Source organism: Crocodylus porosus, unplaced genomic scaffold (assembly GCF_001723895.1).
Source record: "Crocodylus porosus isolate Cpor-Errol unplaced genomic scaffold, CroPor_comp1, whole genome shotgun sequence".
NCBI classification, from domain to species: domain Eukaryota; kingdom Metazoa; phylum Chordata; order Crocodylia; family Crocodylidae; genus Crocodylus; species Crocodylus porosus.
The window spans coordinates 12,508,725-12,524,019 of record NW_017728913.1 but is presented as its reverse complement, the minus strand read 5'-3'; the positions used below and the strand labels follow the sequence as shown (position 1 = coordinate 12,524,019).

Sequence of the window (15,295 nt, the reverse complement as noted above, 5' to 3'; positions counted from 1 at the left end):
GCTGCTCGGCCGCGGCTGCCTGCTGCTGGCCTGCACCTCAGTTCCGTCTGGAGCGCGCTCCGCCGTCCAGCCAGTGGGGCGCCCCGAGGCTCTGCACAGGCTCCTCCATCGCCGCTGCCCTGCTGCCACATTTCCAGACCCGAGAGGAGCCGGGTAGCGGGCCGCCACATGGGGCGCCCCGAGGTGCGGCCCAGGCCGAGGCGGCGCGGGGCCCACCGTGGGCGCTCAGGGCCGGGCTGAGGCATTGGGATCTGCTCCTGCCAGGGCTTAGGGTGGCCCTCGGAGGACAGTCAGGTGTTCTGCTGGTCTGTCCTGTGTTAATACGAAACCCCATACCTCTGTGTCCTAGATTTTTCTCTTGAAGAGAGAAAATAGAGGACATAAAGCTGTCTGGTTTCATATCAATAGAGGACAGCCGGGCTGTCCTCTGAGATGGCCACCCTATGCCAGGCTGAGGTAGTACGGGGCCCAGCCTAGGGGTACGGGCCTGGGCTGGACTTGTGGGCCCAACCTAAGGGCACCCAGCCTAGCCTAGACTCGAGGGGCATGGGCCTGGGCTGGACTTGTGGAGCCCAATTTAGGGGCATAGTCCTGCACTGGGTTTACTGAGCCAAGGCAGCACAGGGTGCGGCTGGGCCGTTTAGGAACCAACCTGAGTGCTCTGAGGGATTCAGCCCATAGACCAGCCCCGCTCGACTCAACCAGCTGGCAGGGCCATGTGTTTGAACACCACTGTGCTAAAGCATTCCCCAAGTATACTGGTCATGGGGAGGGAATAAAGGAATGGGTTTGATTGGGAATCTTGTTTCCAAAAAGACTGATTTCTTGAAACCAACACTTTTTGTGGGACTGGGTGCCAGATTTCACAGGAAAGGTTTCTCAGCTGTAGGCTGTAACTGGTCTAAATGAGAGGATTTTTCTCTCATTTCTGCCACCTGTCTGGGCTCAACCCCTGTCCTGAAGTAGGCAACACAGGGATTTGAATATAGGACTTCTAATGGGCCCAAGCCTCAGGCTAGTGACCACTTCAAGAAGGGTTTTCCTTAATGTTACCATTAAGTACAAATAATTAAATGTTTATTAAAGCAGGGTTTTGAACCTTGGTCTCCCACATGCTAGGTCACTTGCATGCAAGGGTTTTATAGAAGACCTTGTCTTGGGTTTGTTCCAGAACAACTTTGAAATCTTGGAAGATTTTTGAGAGAGTGCTCAGCTCTGTGTGGGCTGTATTAGCCGAGCAGTTTACGGCCCTTGGATAACTAGCCTGTTTCACATTTCTTCAGTTAGTTTCACTTCCCAGTTTCCATGCACAAACACAGTAATATACTTAATTTTTTAATAATGCAAGTGAATGGAAAAAATATTACTGTAAAAAATCTGTTTTTTCTGCTATCCAGTGTAATATTTGTGCCCTTCAGAAATAAAAGTTTGTATTAGCTCCCCCCTCTAGATGATGTTCCCTATTTGCAGATGGTAAACTGAGAGAGGGTTTGTTTGCATAGAGAACTTAAGCAATGGGTGTTAATTGAAAACAGGATAGATATTCTTGATTAATGCCCTGTGTAAACAAAACCCCAGCTAATTTGTCTAAAGTCATGGGAAGCTATGCTATGACAATAACTGACTCCAAAGCACTGTCACCCTAGTCCAATGCAGAAACCACAGGCTCCTATACATAAGCAGCAAAGCTGCTCTGATGCGCTGTAAGTACAGCACGTCAGAGCAGGCTCCATTAAGCGAGTCTGCTGAAGCATGGTAATGACTGCACTCCAACAGACTCCAGCGTCTCATGTATCAGCGTCCCCACACTTAAAAATGGTGGCAGAAGCATTTTAGCTAAAGCTTGCTCAGGGCATTTTAATGAGAATGGCTTTCAGAGCCACTCCACTTAAAGTGCCTCCCTCCCCACTTCCTGAACACATGTATAAAAAAGGTCAACCTTAAAATCAACTTTTTTTCCTAAACTTTACATTTTCTCTTTTCTTATTGTGAGCCACCCTGAGCTTTTGTTAAAGGACCGCATATAAATGGAATAAATAAATTTATGCCAGGCCATGAAATATTAAGAAAAGTGATTTATTTTGTGTCTTGGTTGGTAGTGAAGCTGAAAAACAATTGCAAGGAAATAATGATGAGAACTTGTTTTTATTGGAGTACAACATTGCCATGTGGAAAATATTTAAATTAAAATGTCTTTAAAATTATTTATAATGTGTTTGAAAACCTGATGGAGATCTAAGAGGCTATATAACATGCCTCTACGAAACTACACAACTGAGGAAAGGTGGAAAATATGTAATTATACCTGACTCTTAGAACTTAATTGCACAGTTGATTTCTAAGGTTCAAAATTTTCCTTGCTGAAAATTATTTTTAAGGGGAAAAGGCATGCATTTGTTCTTGATTATTCAGTACCAGCCACTACAGTTTAAAATGGAAAAAAGTGGTAATATTAGAAACCTCAAAAATGCCACATTGAGCCCTTTTATAGAACGATAATGGAAAATGTAGCATAAAACAAACTCCAGTGCCAGTGGTAACTGCAGACTCTTAACTGCCAGTGTTCTGCATACTTCTTAGTACACAAGCAGGAGTTTTACTAATTTGGATGGACTTAGTTGTTTCAACTCATTATCAGGTACTTAAGCCTTAACCCCACAAGACTGTCTATCACAACAGTTCTTTCCTTCCAGATTCAGGGTTTATGTCCAACACATTGACACCAGTATAAATAAGGAGCAGAGACAAAGTTCAGCTTTATACTGAACTTGGCATACAATTAAGTTATGTGATGTATATGCTGCCCTTCCCAAGAAAGGCTCAGGCAGTCTACAGCAAGGAAAGCAGAACAACTTAAAATGGCAACTAGAGCAAATACAATAACAAAATAGCAGCAAGATAACAGCAGAGACCCGCTATTATAATGGCATGTGTCATGTCTCCTGAGGTAGCTGTTTCCTGCACGCAGGAAGGCTATTACCTGTTTTTCCAGCACCTTATGGTGAAGTACAGTAATAGTGCCTAGTCTGCATAGCTACAATCAGATCGCTCTGTAATTGTGTAATTTATTATTTAATTGTGTAATTCAGGAGTAATTTATATTGGTGTATAAAACCTTAAAAATATTTGAAAAATGTTAGTCATGCTCAAATAAGGAAAACAAACTCTTGACAAAGTAAATGTAAAACTATAATGAAGATTGGTCAGAGGAAAAAATGGAGGATCATTTTGCCAAAGGTGTAGAACCTAATACATCTTTTCCAGTACGCTGGTAGTAGGAAGCCCGCCATAGTCAGTGGGCATGTCTACATGTGCAATTCATTTGAAGTCGGCTTATTGCATAGTAAGAATACAGCACAGTAAGCTTACTGGGGACCATGTCTACATGTGCTCCCTCTTGGGAGCAGATTTGCTGCCATCCTGCTCTGCTCCCTGCAGCAGCCAGGGGGAGTTCCAGGCTCCTCCTGGGTGCTAGCCCAGGGGCTGGCAGGAAGACCGCTGCCTCCTGGCCCTGTATACATTGGGAGAGGTCTTAATGTGAATGGGATGGAAGAGCTGCTGCTGCAGAGTTCTCCTGCCCTGTGCACATGGGAACAAGCTCTGTGCTCAGCAGGGCTTCTCCATGGCTGGCCAAGATCTGTCTCCATCTAAGGCAGGTCCCAGCCACCCCCAGTCTACATCTCTCCCCCACATCTGTTTCCCAGTCCTGTGCCCTGATCTGGGGAATGAAGCTGGGAAGAGTCCCCCACAGCTCTGGAAAAACGCTGTAGGGAAGGGGCAGGTCCCAGCCTCCTACTCCGATCCACTGGTGGGGCAGCTAGCAGCGAGCACCCAGCTGAATGGGGAATCTCTCCCCCAGCCAGGGGCAGTCGGGAGCTGTCCCACCCATGTCCTACTTGCTGCTAGCTGCCCCACTGGAGGATTGGGGTGCAGGTCTGGGACCTCTCTGCGCAACCTAGGCCTGGCTGAGAAATGTCCCAGGTCCAGGGCCATGTCCCAGCAAGCTCCAGGCTATGCACGGAGCTCTCCCTGGGAACTCCCAGCCCCAGCTCCATGAGTGGACCGGTGGCTGGGATATTGCTTCTTGCCCTCAGGAGCTGGCAGGGCAAGGGAACATTGTCCCAGCCCGGGGTCTGAACTCAGAGCACACCCTAGCAGCAGGACAACTTTGAAACCTGCTGGGGTGGGCTTCTGCTGCCTGACTAGTAGCTAATTAAACACAGAGGAGGCCAGTTTACTGCTCAGTACGCATCTGCACATGTAGACAGTGATGCTTACTTAGCAGTAAATTGGTCTACTGTGCAGTAAAGCATCTTATGTAGACACACCCAGTGGGACCATTAGATGACTGAGATGAAAAGATGCAGTCTGGGAAATCAGACCAGAAATCAAAAAAGCTAAGTGTCTATATGATCATAGCATGTTATTATATTTAGTAATGAAAGTTCACCCTGAAAAACCACCATTTTGATACAAACTTGCCAGCCACTCAGCAATACAGACAGTCATATTCCAAAGTAGAACACATTGCAACCATTTAGTGTAGTGGTGAGAAATGCATGGATATTGTACTGAAGTCTACATTAGATAGAAAAGGTCACAGACCTTGTGGCCATATTCAGATGTAGTGTTTGGTCTTGGCTATTATCTGACACACTATAATTATCTGAGAATCTAACAAGAGTTTATTCACCTTAAAAGTTATTCGCATCTGTGGCTGAGAAATACCGAAGAGAAAGGCTAGTCACTAAAACTAAAATGCACTAATTTCATAGAATATGAAAATAATCAGGGATGACATTCTGTCCCCACTGAAATCAATGGCAAAACTCCCATAGATTTTAATAGGTCAGGATACCACACCAAGAATGAGACTTTCTGGAATTTAAAATGTATGCTTAACCCAAGTGGAGGATGTTAATATTGTATTCACTATCCTGGCCAATAGATGGCTGTGTTGCACCATCTACTATATCATGACCTACAAAATCTTTACTCAGCCTCAAAAAGCTGCATCCTTGTTATACCAGTAACTGTCAGTTACTCAAGTCAGGATCAGATTGTTTCTGATATGTGAGGGTAGAGTTGAAGTAACGGGCTAAAAGGTTTTGGTTCTGAAGGAGCAGAATTGTGGTCTCCTGACTCCCAGTTCTGTGCCCAAGCCACTAGTTTAGTTGTTCTCCATCTTCCGGGGCTTGCAACTACTCCTTTAGATGATTTATAACCCTACTTCCAGTGCAGGCCTGACTTTTCTAGTTGAATTGCCATCGAGCTTACAAATTCAACTGTAAGTGCCACAGCCCAAACTGGGATCATAATCCCTAGTTTGAGAATTGAGCCACATCATAGTGCTGCATGAAAAGTTTCATTTTGAAAATAATGCCCTTCAAAAAGGCATTGTCTTTGCGACAAGTATACTGGTTTGGATTGTAACTGGCATGCAGCTTTGACAACCACTGAACTTTCAGCTGCTATAGATTAGCATGTTTGTTTACAATTTTTAAGCTACTTAAGAGATGTTTTCATGCAGGACAAGGGAAACATTACCCCATTTCAGATTCAGGATTTGAGTTTTTACATGAATCACTTAAGACAGGGGTATGAAAGCCAGCTTCTTGAGCCAAATTTGGAGCACAGGGCTACTCATGGTTTGGATCCAGGTGCCTTCGTGGCAGCAGTGTGTGCAGTGTCAGGGAGCTGCAGGGATCAGTGCAACTGTTGATCACCTCTTGCCACTGACCTGTATGGTCAATAAGGCTTTATGCTTCAGATTTGCATGGTGGGCCCTGTCCCTGATCACCCTATCCCCAAATTCCTGTCCCCTTTTGGAGACCCACAGGCCAAGGACATGACTCCACAGGCCAGATCCAGCCTGTGGACTGTATGTCTGACACTCCTGACTTAAAACTTCAGAAAAAGTAACACTGCACATAGAAGACATTAGATGGTGCTACATGGCTATTTTTGAAGCCCAATAGTAACTGCTTGGTTAGGAAAATAGCAGTGATATATAACACATGCAAGTGCTGGTAGTGGTAAGAGACATACCTCTATTTGTAGTTATAGTCAAACATCATGGGTCAACATCACTCATGTCTAACAGGAGTCAATAGCCATTGGCTCTACCAGCTAAAACAGGTTTTATTCTAAATTAAAATATGGACCACCTTTCCCACTAACTTTTGAGAGAGAAAAATCTATTTGGCTAAAAGATATTTTCTGGGATAGTCAATAAGCATGCTACTTTCATGCTGTATAATTTATAAGAAATATTGTTTTTCTCACACTTAAAAACTTCTCTATTTTTTGTCTATAAATCGAAACACATTGACGTATATCTTCAAAACGGTTTCACTGATTTGTTTATAGTGACTCATGTTCATATTTGCTTTCATCTTTTCAGAGTCAGTCTTTTATTAATTAGAGCCACTCCTGTATTTATCTTCGTGTGGCTTGCACTTCATACCACCACTGACTGAGCTCCACAGAAGTCAACAACAATAAACAGTGAAATCTCCATGTTAGTTGCAATAACTTTGTAAATAACTTTTGTCATGAAAATCAGTAAAAAATTTACCCTGTCTGCAATAGTAGTTCACAAGAAATACTACAGTATATAAATTATAGATTGACTGTTGCGGAATAGAGAAACTATAGAATAATTGGTACAGATCATAGTAAAAATCCCTAGCTGTTTCAACAGGTTCAACTTTTGGTATTTCAAAAGCTATCTAACTGAAATATAGAGGCATTTATAAACATGAAATATCTAGAAACATCAAGACAATAACTTCATGTCCTAAAATACATGAAGTTAAAGCAATATTATTACATAATGCTGTACACAACTGACAACATTGCAGCATCCGTTATGTATGATGATTCCCTGGTTTGTCATTCACTGAAGATTCTACCCAAATATTATTTTCCATAAAAATCACTACTTAAGTTACTACTATTAAAATCACTATGTTAATTTTAGCTCCTTTGAAATTTAGGGGGAAAATAATAGGATCCATTATTCAAAATACATGCACATGTCAAGGCTTCAATGGAAGCTTAATCATGGAATCCACTAAGTTTTCCTGGACACTGATGAAGCAAAAGCAAAGGCTAGGGTACTGATTGGTGGAACCATCTATTTTTGTGTGTGAGAAGCAGCAGAAACACAGCAGGACACAGAGAATGAGCAAAGCACAGACATGGAAGCTTTGGGGGAAAGATAGCTTTTGGGTATAGTACTGGCTGAAAGAGGCTTGGAACTGTGAGCAAACCAGCTGTCTACTTTGGTTTGATTCCTTCTGCACCCAGGGAAATAGGACTTTGTATAATCTTTGTAAATAAACAGGAGTGCATAAAAAATGCCTAACTCCATCAGCAATTTACCTTCTACTAGAAACAATCTGCTAATCACTTGGATCAGAAAAAGGAAACCTAAATCTTGATTTTTTTTAAAAAAGGATAGTCAGTGTTCCTTATTGAAGAAAGTATAAGAAAACATCTTCAGCTTGTTTTTCTGGGATTCTTGTTAAGCTTGCAACATTCATCTCTGTTGACTGCTGAAAGTTGTTCCACAAACCTAATTTTCAGTATCATACGCGGTAAATGTTGCTGTCTTCCTTTAGTGCTATCAGCCTGTTCCTATCTTAGACCACTATATCAGTAGTTATTAACAAATAGTAGTTTATTGTAGACTCTGGCCTCAAGTAATTACAAAATATTCAGCAAATATTTGAATTTATTATTTATCTTACCCTTGCAAATTAGTGAACATTTGTGTTTAACAAATGGAGTTCACTGCTCTTCCACTCAAGGTAAAGTATACACTGCAATCTCTCTTTTGAAGATAGTCTAAGAACTAACCCCTTCTAAATGAATCAACTGTCTAAATGTTCTTTGTAAATCAATATGAGACAGAATTTGAAATATAGCACGTTAAAACAAAATAAAAACTAAGCTACCATATATTAAAAAGTCCATACCAATGTTGAAATTGTTCTCAAGACTGTTTTGTCTAGGAACATTAAGACACCCAAATTCAACACTGTTACATGCTTAGTAACCTAGACAAACCTCAGCTATAACAAAGCAATAAGATGCTCAATCTTTTGTAAGCATAAACTATATTGACCATTTTGGTTTATATAACAGTTATTTTGTTATTAAACGTATATTCTCTCAATTTCTTTGGACTTTAATCATATTTAAAGAAAAATACTAATATTGTTTTTTACATGAATTGACAGATGGTGAGAATGAAGAGCGTGAGGGGACTTTTAAAAACAGGTTATTGATAACAATGAACATGAGTTCTCCATGTTTCTCCCCCTCACCTCCATGGATGTGGGGGGTGTGGAATCTCTGACAAGCAACAGCTTATCATGAAGTATGCTATCAGCACCCTAAATAAAGAGATGACTCAATTTTTTTTTTAAATGTGCGGATCTGAGAGTAGAATGGTTTAAACAGTGACTATATTTATCAGAGTACGGATATGGGAACATAGCCCGTGTATGACAAGCTGCTTAAACTGACAGTGTTTAGTTAAATAAGATGTACTGTCCTTGTAGTACACAGAGTGACACCTAAACCTAATCTGTTCTTCTGCAGTAGAGATCAAAATGTCATGTATGTAGCTGGCTTTGCTTCATGCTGGAACTCTTGTTAATTGCACTAGGATGCACTTGCATTGATGGTGATGCAACCCTTAGGCTCTTATCTTTCATATCTGTGGTGCTTCACCTGGATGTTATGGTTTTCTTATGGATATCTAAATTGTAGAATCATATTCAATTATTATTGTAATTGAGAATGACAGGAGTTGTACTCATTTAATACATGAAATTTAAATAATTGTTTCCTAAGAATTAAGACTGTGAATTATGGATTTTGCCATTCTGTTGACCAGACTTTAAATTGGGGTTGGCAACATATGGCCTGAGGGCCAATCCAGCCCCCAGAGCCATGGGATCTGGTCTGGAGGGCCAGGCAGCCAAGGAGCTGGTGAGCTGGAGCTAAGCAGCTTTCAGTTGTACCCACGTTGCTGCTATATCTTTCTGCCTTCCCAGCTCCCACCCATAGCCAGGTGGTTTCAACAATTCAGCAGCAGCAGGGGGCTTTTCCTGTGTCCACTCTCCCTGGCTGCATCATGGATGCAGCTTCCAGCTTGACAGCTTCTAGCTGTGCCTTTGCTGCATCTGTGGGGAGTGGGGAGAAGTGTCAGCATAAATGCAATTTGCAGATACCTGATCTTGGCATAATTCTCCATGGTCTGTGCGTGCACTACTGCTGGGGAGCAAACAAAAATCCTTTCCCATTGATAAACACCACCAAACCCACCTGGCCCATGTGGAGCTGGGTTGTTCTGACCAGCGGTTTGTAAAAGGTTGTCAACCCCTCTTCTACATCAGAATAAAAGTAATGGAGCTCTGATTACACCATCAAAAGATTGGGCCTTAATTGAGTTCCGTAAAGAAGAAAACTTGGCCTCTAACATTTCTTTAGCCTCATGATTAAGAGGCATTTTTCTTCAGTAAATTTAGCATTTTGTTTTTCTCTGTACTTGGAATTGCTTGAGTGTACATTTACAGAAACAGGACATTGACTGCTGTGGTTCCCTTGCTTTACCTGTAGCAGCTTAGGGTATTAGGTCTTGTGTTGTGTCAGGGTGCACAGTAGTTTTACTAAGAGATTATATTATGGATTTGTATAGGATAGTTTGGATAGGGATGATCCTGTCTCAGGCAGGCGGTTAGACTCGATGACCTATGGAGGTCCCTTCCAGCCTGACTTCTCTATGATTTCTGATACTGAAATACTGTGGGTTCAGGCCTATACAATACCATCTCAGTAATCTGCATTAAGGGCTTGTGTTGTAAGATCCTTTACAAACTCTGTAAAATCAGACCCTTACAACACAGCCTCACTAAGCTCCTGTTAATCATTATTTTGTGTGAATCTTTGCAAACACTAGAGAATCAGGCCCATATCATAAAGTCTCACAAAGCTTCATTAAAGATTATGTTGTGAGAACCTTTACCTATATTATAGTATTAGGCATATACAATATAATCTCAGCAGTATGCCCTTATGTGGCATTACAAGATCCTTAGCAAATATGAGTACTTGATTTAGCAAACACACAAACATGTCATATATTGTTATAAGATATTTTTGATGTAGCAAAATATAGTTTTTCCATCCTGAATGTGGCCAGTTGACAAGACTTGTCAGTAATCAGATGTGCAAGGATCTAAGGAATTTTTTCAGATTTCCAAATGACCCAGTTCTTCTGAATTGCTAATACTAAAAATAAGGTATTGCATTTTCATATGTAAACATTTTGTTTCTTTACTTTACATTTTAATTTTAAAAATTAGATGTTTTTAAGTAATAATCCAACAATAAAGGAACCAGCAACAAAATACACTTACAGTTGAGAGGTACATTCTTCCAATTTAAAAATGGAACAGTATCATTTCTGTAAAAACCTATTTCCTTCTTCTAGTACTTTTTGATTAGTTGGGTATATACAAACTAAATGTGATTTGCACAGCAAACCATTACTGTAGCATTGTGAGCCCTATAGTGCACATAGGGATTTAAAGAATGAAGAATAATTGTAAAAAGATGTAACATCCCTTTTCATTCATACTTCATTTAAAACAGAAACAGTTAACGTGCAATTTCACATCCTATTAACTTCAGTTTGTCTACATATTCAACTAAAACCATTGCAAGGACAGCAAGACTAAGAACTAGCATCTGGAGGAAAAGCAACCAGCTCAGAGAACACAAGTGACATTAAATGGACCCAGGTCAGAAGTGAAGAATGCTTCAAAGAACTCACCAGTAGCATGCCCACTTGTTGCCCAAGTGATGTGAAGCCTCCTTGCACACAATTCTTTTATACTTTGTGCACTTAAAGGTACTTTTCCTGCTGTATAAATAGACTTTTTTGGCACTTGTGCACACGTTGTGATTTCATTACCCCTGTAGTGTAGATGTATGCATACATACATGCACAGTAGGCTACACACTGACCTGGGAGCTACCTAATTATATGCCTATCATGGACAAGTAAAAAACTCATAAATAGGGACTATGAGGGGAGAAAGGCAGTGCACAGATGAAACTCCAGAGACTGTAATCAACTAATATTCACTGCAGGTATGATGGAAAATGCAGCAGGTGCAGTAAGCATCCCATAGTGGTTCTGCAGCCCTTCAGATTGGCCGTAGAAGCCCTGAACCAGCTACTTCTAGCCCTGGAAAGGGGCAGGGAAGGAAAGACCATAGTTTCCCAGAGAGGGAAATGCAGGAGGGCTCTCCAATCTCTATTGACCCATGGCTAGACACGGGCAGCAAGAGCGAGACAGCCCGCAGGAATGGTTGGAGGACCACTGTAAGAACACAGGAGCACAGCTCCATTGAGTCCAAGTTATCTGACCAAGTAAGCGTTCAAGCAGTGAAGACTAAAGCTGGAGCCAATATCAACAAGCTGCCATGCTGACTTGGTAAAAGGACCCCAGATCCCTGAAGTGAAAGACAGGACTCCCAACAGCATAGCTGGAAGGCTCATCTTGCAAGGAAGGTCTGAACTACAGGTAAATCTGCTAAATTAACTAATGTGGTTTTGATGGTTAAAGGAATTCCAAAGTGATTGGATACCCTGGTCAAAAATTCCTGCTTGCTCCAGTGGATGAAGCCAGGAGTGGTTGAAATTGATTTAAGGAGAGGAATGGTTCTTCTGCAGGAATTTCCATGTGATTTAGGGCATGAGACTTCCCCATGAGGTAATTATGCTCAGGTTCACCACGAGGGTAGTAGTGCTTGTCTATGGAGTTTCAAATTGATTTGAGCTGATTGGACTTTGGACCCTTAATGAACTAATTAAGGTTGATTGCGTTTTGTATGTTGAATGAATGGATGAGTTGATTTTCAACTTACGAAGCAACGGATCCTTAGTGAGTTAATTTGGGAAGAATTTTTCACCTGAGTTGAGCCCAGTAGAGGGGTACAGAGTTTAAAGTCTTCATATTTATTTACATAATCCAGCTAAGACAGCTGCATATGTGGTCATCCCAATAATCTACGAGAAGGTGACTATTCACAGTGTTTGACGTGCAATTGTGGGGCACGATGACCCAGATGTGTAACATTCAGGACATGGTGAGGGTGGGATGTAAGGGACGGCAGTGCCCCAGGATGGAGTCCTCCAAGGGAAAGGCCAGAACCCCATCAGCTAACATAACCAGCTCCCAACACTGAAAGATACAAAGGCATGGCAGACAAGGGCACAACATTGGAAATCAGCAGTAGCAGCACTGACTTCACACTGATGATATACTCTGGTAATGTGTTGGGTAGGAGAGGGACAAGGACATAATGGACCTACTCCCGACAAGGACCTATCTAACTGGTGGAGAGAGGAAACAATTTTCGTGGCTTGGTCATGGCCCAAAGAGCTGATTTTGCAGTCATTTTGTGGCAGCCTTGCACCCTGGTGCTGATTGGTGGAGATGCCCCAGATGAAGAAGGAACGAGGAGCATCTGCCATCTTGACTTCTAGCTGCCCTCCATGCAGCCCCACCCTTCAGCCCTGATTGGCAGAGGGGCATGAGGGGGCAGCTGCCATCTTGGCTGCTACCCTTCATGCTGCCCTGTCAGCTGCCACCTTTCTCTCCTAGCCAGGCTGCAAATTTGGCCTGCAATGGATCAAGGGCTGCTGACTTCCACTAGACAGCCAGCATTTTATCTTTATTAAATTGTTTGGTTGATTTTCTGGGAAATCATGGCCAGTATCATTTTTCGCAACTATTGAAGAGATTGCCATTTTTCAGTTCCTCAAAAACCACAACACCATGATTTACATAGGTTCTTACTCATAGAATTATGATAATTTATAACACATTAGGTTCAACTCCACAAAGTCTATTAAAGACCTTACAATAATGAAGTAACTTATCTTAGAAGTATTTCTTGCTATGAAAATGATTTAGAATACAGAAAGACATATTCAATTGCAATGATTTCTTTCCTAATAAATATGTAAGTTAAAATAATAGTATTTTAACATTTTTAAACCTTTTTACACCTTGAGAATCTCTTTAAAGAATATTAACCCTGCAGAAAGACTAGTGTATTATCTTATGTTATACATCATGTATACTTACACAAAAATACTGTCCCAGGAGATTTTACAGTATCTTTTAGTAGCAATGTTTATAACTTTAATGCAGCTAAATACCTTATAAAATGTCTCAAAAATACGCCCAACATAAGTTGTATGCTTATATTAATAACTTCCACACTTTTCTTAATTTTTTTTGAAAGAAATATGAAAATTTCCCACCTGAATTTGAGTAGAAGAGCACCAATATCATATAGTAAATGGCTCTATTTGTGACATGAAGGTAGGGAACAATTCTTTACTAGTAAGAAATAAAAATATTTTACATTACCACTTGGAACCAAGCTGACAGTTGATTTTTTTGTAGATTCATATTTTTTTGCAGGCAGTTTGAAGAGGTATATCTGCTTCAGGGAATGGTCTACTGAATTGGCCAAGAAATTTTGCCCTTTACTTCTTTCCCCAGATTTACATATTGAAAGAGAAAGTGTACATTGGTGAAATGACACAAAAACCTCTTTTTCCATTTTCACTTTCCCCTGGTTATTTCTAAACCAAGTAGCAATTCAAACAAATTGTTTTGTAGCACACAAAGATTAGAATTTGAATGCTACACAATACTTAAAATGGCAGGGAATTTTCTAGTCACCTTTCTTGTCTTTTTGTCTGGCCACATATACTTTTTTCACAAACGTTTCCATTTCCCTTCCTATTTTCAACCTGGCAATTTAAATTATGCATTTTTTTCATTATAAATTATTAGTGCTCCAAACAGGAACAGTAGACATCAGAGATGATATAGGAAAGCAGGTAACCTTTTTTGGTGAATAAGTTATATCAAAACAGTTAGTTTGGGGATGACAAAATCTATTCCATTTAATTTCATTACAACAAAACAAAAATTCAACAAAATACAAAAGAATTTGGGAATGTAAATATGGCTTATTTTGGAATTTCTAAAATGAAGTATTTTTATTTGTTCTACAGCAACAAAGTGCTGCCATTCACAAACTAAGAAGAAGGCAGAATTTTCCTGTTTCTTATTAAAGTTCTCAGCTAGGAGGTAGAAATCACTTATCTGCCTGAAACAGAGGAAGGCCTTTCCACCTTGTATATAAATTAACAAAATACTTAACAAAATAATTAACAAAATAATTAATTATTCATTGGAGCATACCATCTTCATGCTCTGACCACCAAACAAGAGTTATATGATTTCTTAAATCCACTGAATATGTATTTATTTTATGAAAAAGGGAACAGCATCTACAGGAAAAAATGGCATCCATCCTAAAATACCCTACATTCCACTCACATAGAAGTTAGAAAATCTAGAGTTGAGTCCCTACCCAGAATCAGCAGAAAAAGGATTAAAACCTCACACTCCTGCCCTAGCTGGTAGCCCAAACCACTGGGCCATAGCTACTACGACATTTTATGTTTTGTAAATGACAACTAAGTCTCCTTGTGAATTTAATCTTTCATATCCAATTGTCTTATGTCATATGTTGTCAAATAAAGTTTCATTTGATTCAAAATGAATAGCTTTCAATTAATCCACAGTTGTTAAAAATATTAGCCTTTGGTTGATCCAAAACATTTTTGCTTTATTTGATTTTTGATTTTTCAAATTTTCAATGAAATAAAGAATAAATTATTCAAACTGCACTGCCTTGAGATCAGAAGCAAGGTGTGTCAGTGAAAGGCTGGGATCTGACATCTGTTTTAAAATAAGAATCTGAAATAATGCTGTTGACCTCAGTGGTGTTCTCTAGATTTATATCGATGAAAGTTAGATCAGAATATGTCCCCAAAGTAGCCAGAAAATAACACTGCTTCTTCATATTCAGCTCTGAGGACCATTTTCGAGCATTCGCTACTATGTTGGCTGGGAACCTACATCAATAGGCATTTTCCAACAGGCAGTTGCAATGAATAGAGATCAAATTAATAAATCTAAGATAGATAAATAAGTAGAAACATTTAATTTTCCAAGAGAATTTTTAAAAGTCCTCACTTTCAGTAACTACTTGACAAACATTGCTGCATTTCCTGGTTTTGTTTTGTTTTCTAAATATAAAGTTTTTACATTGCTAATGGGAAAATGCTGGATAGCTTTTCAAGGACTTATTTACTGAAAAAAAACAATGTTTACCTAACAAAT

At 40.3% G+C, this 15,295-nt stretch overlaps 1 long non-coding RNA gene across 1 annotated transcript; it reads left to right on the top strand.

The window, feature by feature from the left end:
* The first annotated feature begins 119 nt into the window (after positions 1 to 119).
* On the top strand, positions 120 to 14,222 carry LOC109309689. Its single transcript, XR_002101008.1, has 3 exons — positions 120 to 153; positions 10,669 to 11,605; positions 14,119 to 14,222. It is a non-coding gene; the product is annotated as an uncharacterized LOC109309689 (long non-coding RNA).
* The last annotated feature ends 1,073 nt before the right edge of the window (positions 14,223 to 15,295 follow it).